This window comes from Cibotium barometz, chromosome 53 (genome assembly GCF_041138505.1).
Source record: "Cibotium barometz isolate CiBa-2024 chromosome 53, ASM4113850v1, whole genome shotgun sequence".
Taxonomy (NCBI): domain Eukaryota; kingdom Viridiplantae; phylum Streptophyta; class Polypodiopsida; order Cyatheales; family Cibotiaceae; genus Cibotium; species Cibotium barometz.
In genome coordinates this window covers 11,166,810-11,174,376 of record NC_141098.1, presented here as the reverse complement: position 1 = coordinate 11,174,376, position 7,567 = coordinate 11,166,810, and the positions used below count along the sequence as shown (strand labels likewise).

General features: G+C 36.9%; 1 long non-coding RNA gene across 1 annotated transcript; it reads right to left on the bottom strand.

Moving 5' to 3' along the window:
* Positions 1-3,503: 3,503 nt before the first annotated feature.
* LOC147608283 (uncharacterized) lies at positions 3,504-4,315 on the bottom strand. The gene is made up of 2 exons (XR_015264502.1): positions 4,152-4,315; positions 3,504-3,988 (listed from the first exon to the last, which is right to left on the bottom strand). It is a non-coding gene; the product is annotated as an uncharacterized LOC147608283 (long non-coding RNA).
* Positions 4,316-7,567: the final 3,252 nt, after the last annotated feature.

The window sequence follows — 7,567 nt, the reverse complement described above, 5'->3', positions numbered from 1 at the left end:
TTTGGAGGATTGTGATCAGTGATACTATGGTTTCATTAAATGATTGTTTTAAAGATGGCTGAATCTGTGAAAAAGGTAATTTTATATTGGGTGTGTAAGTGGCATGACTAGTGTTAAATTTGCATGAATATCCGGCTAGGGGACCTGGGAACTCTTTTCCCTGGTACCCGGGACAAAACCTAACCAAATTCTAAATTGGATCCCATCACTACAGTGGTTCTAACCTATGGGACTGCTAGATGGGGTTAGGCTGGACTGATGGATCCGTAAAATGAGACTCAATTCTGTTATAATATGATAGATGAAGTAAATCTCGGATAGTAATTGTTCTATGGATAAGAATCAACGGCTGTGTCCTCTCGATGGGAAAAAAAGCGTTGATCTCTATGATCCAAGTGCAAGTTTCTTCCTTGATCTGACCGAGTGTCTTTATAGGTTCAGTCGGATCAGTTTGGTTAGTAATGACCTTGACTACGTTAGAGTAAAAATATCCTGGAGGAATCGCCCATGCTTTCCGGGGGCAAGGAAAGTTTTTTTCGGGTTCGGGAAGAACCGAGGGATTAGTCTCCTGTCTGGATATCCGTGGGTGAGGCCTCGAGTGAGAGGACCCTGCACCGCGCAAGGAGTGCTACTTCCGCTGCTAGAATTTGTTGCGCGGAGGGGGCATGGATCTTTCACATAACATGTATACATGGATATATGTAATCTCTCTCTCTCTCTCTTATTTTTCCTAAAACCTTACACCATATATTGGCTCTAATTTGATGCTTTAAAAATTTTATTGAACTTCATAGTTGAAACTTTTGGCAACTTTTCAAACGTTATTTAAAGCCCAAAAGACCTTTAAAGTCCAAAATGGGCTTTATATTTTAGCTCTAGCCTAGAGGGAGCAAGAACCTATAAAGATATGATAATGTAGTAAAATAATATAGCATTTTATATTGATGACTTTATTTAAATAGAAACATATTGGTATTATGTTTTGCTTTGATCCCACCTTACCAAGGGAATGTCTCATAATGATTACACCTATTTCTAAATGTTTCATTTTTTAAGCCATGATTTCTCTTTTGAGACCCATCATTTTCATTACTTGTCACCTTCTCTAAGGAAAGAAGAGAGATTTTTGCACCTAAACCATAGTGCTTGTGTGCATGCATGCATGCATGCGTGGATGTGTGTGTGCATGCACACGTGCGCACATATGTGTGCATGCATGCATGCATGCGTGGATGTGTGTGTGCATGCACACGTGCGCACATATGTGTGTGTGGATGCATGTGTGTGTGTGTATATGTGTGTGTGTGTGTGTGTGTGTGTGTGTGTGACAGAGAGAGAGAGAGAGAGAGCATGTGGCGGGCTGGAACTTTCACTCAAGTTTTTTAAGCTATTGGATATTAAAGGCAATCTTGACCCTTTCATTCTTTTTCAAGTGTGTCTATTGTTACTTAAGTTATATGTCCCACTCCAAAAATTTACAAACAACATTTAGTTTGCTTAGCTATTTTCTTTAGATGATCCACTTGATGATCACACTCCATGGACTTCCTTGCATCCCTTGAATCCCTGGGGACTCCTTGGGAATCTCTCTCCTAAGAAATTTTTCATGTTATTTGCATATGGAGGGTATTGAAGAAAGCATCTATGTAGATATTTTTGTAATTATCTATAAAGATGAGTGTTCCCCACCCCCTTCTATAAGTGAAATACATTAGTAGTTTATAACTTAAATACCTGTTATAATATTAAAATTGTAAATAGAACCTTTCTATGCACTTAATAATATTAATATCATACATTCTTTTTGTTGAATTCCTAAGGTTCATTCTGATTTTTTTGTTTATTTTTGCATTGTTTAGTGACCTTTTATGTATGATTATTCCCATGTCCCAAATGCCATTTTTAGGATATATCCCAATACGCAAAATGGGCCATACTACTACCAACAAGTATGCAAGCCTTTAGTTTCCCCCTGCTATTATGGTCTTTACACTAGGAAGGATCCCTGTGGCCTTCACTACTCTAGTTTGATTTTTTACTTTGATTATCCATGCAAATGAGTTAGTTGGTGGATTGAAGTCATCTAAAGCTTGGAAGTATTTCATTTCTATGAATTATTGTATTGGTTACATACCCACCATCTATCAAAATATCCAGTATATGTAAATTATGTCAATTGTACTAAGGCCCACAAAGACATCAATTGAATGTACTTTTTTCTTTCTTTGGATTGGTGTTATGGATGGCCTAAATTTGGAGAGAAGGACTTCATGCATGGTGTTCCTACATGGCAGAGAGAAGACTAAGAGTTGCTTAAAAGTGATGTCTAGATGGAAGGCAGGTACCTCCTTCACATGAGATCATACTCTTGACTATTTCCACCAATTTCTCTAGCCTTGTTTGGAAAGGAATCACTCCTACTTTAGTAACTGTGTGGGGTTCTAGAAGGGGGAATAACTATGGAGTTGGAAAGGAGTCACTCCTACTTTGATGACATTGGGGGGGAGTAACTAAGTGGTTGGTGGGGAGGTTCTTCAAGGGAGATTTCTTGAGTGTTGGTTCCTTTTTTATTTAGGTTGGAATTTGAGGGTTCTTTACCATTGATGAGAACTTCCTCAATCATGAGTGCTATAACTTGGGGGGAATTATTTTCTCTCTTTTTTTCTTGTTTTGGTACTTCCTTGGGAATGGAGAATATTTTTTTGTAAACTTTTGTGTGCGAGCTTTTTTAAAAATTTACGAGCTTTTTTTGAACTCTAGATCATTGGGAAAATTTTTTAAAAGAAAAAATAAGTACACTTTTAAAAAGGAGGGCTCAAGGAGTTCCAAAAATTCCAACATTAAATTTAAAACTTTTTAGGGTATAGAATTTTACACTTTTTTGGCTCAAGGAGTCCCAAAATTCCATCATTAGATCATCAAGAATTTGTTTTCTGATGATGTGAACACAACACCATGAAATCTAGAAACACATTTGTTGTGTATATCATCTTATATCATTCTTAAGGTGATAAGTGTGTTCAAACCTTATAATAAGCATGGAAGCAATGATTTACTGCATTGAGATGTTCCCAGTGCGGAAGGATTTGCTTATGGCATCCTTTTAGTGTCATGACAAGTTAAAAGAGACCCTTTCATAATTAGAATTAGTTTACATATAAGGCTAAAAATTGTTTGAATTTATATTTAATTTTTATTAAAATATTCAAATTGTAACTATGTGTGTAAAGAAGATTAGAGATCATCAAGAATTGGTTTTTTGATGATGTATATGATGTTATGTAAATTTGGGTAGGCTTTCTCTTGAATATGTGTCACTTTGAAATCATTCTTGAGGTGATAAGTATGTTCAAGTGATAAGTGTGTTCAAACTTTACAATAAGTGTGTTCAAACTTTATAATAAGCATGGAAACAATGATTTACTTCGTTGAGATGTTCCCAAAGATTTAGCATCCGATATAAAAACTGACTAGAGTATGCAAAACAAAAGAGAGCCCGTCCATCAAATAAGTAGATAATTTATTAAATTGGTATTTATTTAATTTCAAACTCTTTTCCAATCCATGAGGACATGAATTTGGAAGTAGAGACAAGTCTTCAAAGGGTATAAGGACTCAATGTTTGTAAATAAATGTGTTTAGACGTGTGGAGATGAAGGATTAGGGGATGAATAAGGAAATGTGTTCAAATGTGTGGATTCATACTACAGCCTTATTATACTTATACATATGGTTTAGCTCAAAATGGCACCAACGAGAAGCGAGAGAAAGGCCATCATTGCCATTGGAGCCATATAGTCAGCTGCGCCTGAAGATGCTGGGGATGGCGCAGGGGGGGATCCACTCTGAGCCGTCACGCTCTCACCACTCAGTGTACTAAACACCACCACAAGGAGGGCAATGAAAGAAGCCATGGCGGTAACCGATCCCTTCAACTGAAGAAAAGACATTGTTTTCTTGTAGAGACAAAAAGTGCTGTAAAATCCCCCTAAAAGGATCGAAAGAAAACAATGCGTAGCAGTTAGAGCCGAGAAAAATCTCTCTCTCTCTCCCGCCTACTCAATTCCAACCATAGTTCAAACAACAGCACCTCTCTCTCTCTCGCTCTCTCTCTTAAAAACACACACACACACACACAAAAAAAACAGTACCTCAGAGATTGAAGGCAAGATGATCTCACGCTCCGCAAGCGGTTGGCGGAAGCCCGTGAAACTGCGTTTGCTTGGGAAGAAGCTGTGGACACTCGTAAAGAAGGGACAATTATATATTACAAAGGGGCCGGAGTGTGGTGAATGCTGTGGCTATTTATACAATTACATGGCGGAGAGAGAAGGGGGGGTAGAGCGGCTGTTGAATGAGTCCGAACACTTATTGGGCTGCGGCTCTTTCCCATCATGAACCTGCGTCCCTAAAAGACTAGTTCAAAACGCTTCCCCCAAGACTTGGTAATAAGCCATACTTTCATAGCCATGCAAGGACTACAAGGACTAGCCAATGAAACCGTCAGCATTTCATTAGAACCACCTTTTGCTAAGTCGTCGAACCACCTTTTCCTAAGTCGTCATTACAAGGACTATCCAATGAAACCGTGAGTGGGAGGGAAGATCTCAACCACAAAATAAGAAACTTGATTTTTAGAAATCCAAATTTGGTTCACCCTAAGTCGTCATTAATATTGCTCTAACGAGTGTCTTTCGAGCCGACACCCATCGTGGGTAAGGCAATTCCTCTTCGGAAATCCGTCGGCTATACAGAGTTTTTTGTGGGTGCGCTTGAGGGCACGTCCCACAATACCTTGGCTCCTCTGGGAGTACTTGGTCGTTGTCGTGCCATGGGTCTTCTAGGGTAATGCCCTAAAGAAGGAGCAAAACCGTCTCTGAGAATAGAGATGACGAAGCTAATGACAAAAGTGTTTCTCTGTTCAAGTCTTACTAAACGAGCTTGCTCGCTTCTGACCTTGGCTCGAAAAACAAAAAACATGCCTAATGTGCAAAAGGCTAAACCTATGCCCAAGGACTTGAAATTGAGTCATTCCTTCCATAAGAGGTTTTGGAAGTAAGCAACCAATAGCGTTTAGAAATATCCCCAACCCCAATAAATTATTAAGGTGCGAAAAGTTCTCACACACAAAAAGCTGTATAATCCTCGATAATAAGGCGTGAAGAATTTCCCAAAAACTATGCGCGTTCACCTTGTTTTTTTAATCATTAAAAAAGGGTCATATGTTGGACACCCTCGAAAATAACCATAAAACCTCTAAATGCAATAGGTCTTTTTATTAAATTTCAAAAGTAAATATATGGATGCATTTGTTTAAGTGAGACTGAACCCAAATGATCGATTCTTGAGCATTGTGATCCCCCTTCTCTTAAAGATATTATACGGCCAACTTAATTGTACTTCTTTAGGTAATCAAAAGATCATTCCTTAGATTTTATGGCCTTAAGTGGGTGGTGAACATTGTCCCTGCATGGAATAAGCATAACAAATTTGCTAAATCTATTAACAACAGTTAATAGACTTTTGTTTCCCTCCCCTTTGCCAAAGCAAGGCTCAAATTTAAAACCTTAACGCCACACCCGAGATAATGAAAAAAGGACTGATAAATTGGGAAATTATACATGTTTATAAAAATACATTGCACTACATTATAGGCTGCAAGATCCCAAGCTTTAGCAACTAAGCTATCCCCTTTTTTTGTTTGTGTGCTTCTTGAGAAAGCAAGCGTCAATGGCAAAATCATGCTACATGGGACATACTTGGATGGTGACACATGCAAAAATGAAATAGTCTGGATAGTGGAGGTCAGGCCACTTGATGGGGGTATCACATCCATATGCCCATCATATCATAAGATTAGTATATGGTTTTTTATTTAGTCTTAATAGCTAGTTACATGTATGACATATGCATCTTATAGGGCACTTTCAAATGGCCTAATGATGTGGCATATATGGATTGACATGGCAAGGTGATGTAGTATGATAGGTAATGTGCATATGTGTAATGGGTACTTCACATAGTACTCATTTATGACTATGAATAGCCCATACTCTTCCATAGTAGGCCATATGCTTTGAAGAGAGTATAACATTATCTTGTTGCTTTCTAGATGGTTCAAGGCATAACAAGATGAAATAGATCAAAGAACATGCATAAACTCTAAACATTTGATAAATATTTTAAATATAATTTATAATTTATTTATTAGAAACAAAAATTACAATTTGGCCATGAAAAGCATGCATGCACCAATTCCCTTGATGTTTTGATGTAAATTATGTTTCCAACATAATATGAGATTGTATCAAGCATATGAGAGGAGAGTATCAAAAGAGAGATTGAATTAAACATGAGTGGAGAGGATCAAAAGAGAGATCATCATAGAATAAGCTATTTTTGAGAAATCAAACCAAACATAGTACTTATAGAAGGCTATGAATAGCCCATACTCTTCCATAGTACGTCAGAAATTAGCCCATACTCTTTGATGAGAATATAACATTCTCTTGTTTTTTTCTACATGGCTCAAGGCATATAACAAGTTGTATCCATGTCAAAGATACAATCACAGATTCTCTTGATGTTTTGATGCATATTATGTTTCCAACATGAGATTGAATCAAACATGAGGGGAGAGGATAAAAAGAAAGATCATCATAGATTTAACTATTTTTGAGAAATCAAACAAACATATAGTACTCATAGGGTAACTATAGGTGGCTAGCCACCATGAGTACCCATAGATGGCTATGAGTCGCCTCAAAGTACTGAAAAATATGTATAATATACTTGAGTTCCACAAGAGAGCAATTTTAAATTAGGCTTCTTAGATATTACATTTATAGTAGTGGTACTAGTGTATACATACATGAAATGATGTGTGTTTTCAAAAATAGGAAATGATATGTATATTCCTACTATAAAAATTAGATGTCCTATTTTTTAGTTATGTATAATACAAGAAATGTTAGTCCTATTTATTAGCTGGTAGTGTATTGGAAAGAATGCATACAAAATGATGTGTATATTCCCAAAATGCATGTATACAGACCTATTTTTTAGTACCTTTCACACACACACACGTGATATGGGTTTTTTTAAAGAGTGAGGTTCCCATGGTGTATTCCATACTCTTCCATAGTACTTCACATAGTAGTCCATTTGCTTTGACGAGAGTATATCATTCTCTTGTTCCTTTCTAGATGGACCCATAGAAATTGGACGATCTCCCGTTATTAGGGATGTGGCTGAAGGCATAACAAGCCAAAAGAGATCAAAGAACACGCATGAACTCTAAAAAGTTGTTGATAAATATGTTTACACATATATCCTAATGCTAACTTATTAGAAAAAATAATTGCAATTTGGCCATGACAAAATTGTGTTGATGTTTTGAGTTATATTATGTTTCGAACATGTGAGATTAAATCAAACATGAGTGGAGAATATCGAAAGAGAGGTCAACATAGGATAAAAGTAATTTTGAGAAATCTAACCAATGTGCAAGGATTTGCTTATGGCATTTTAAAAGAGACCCTTTAGTTATTAGAATTAGTTTACATAA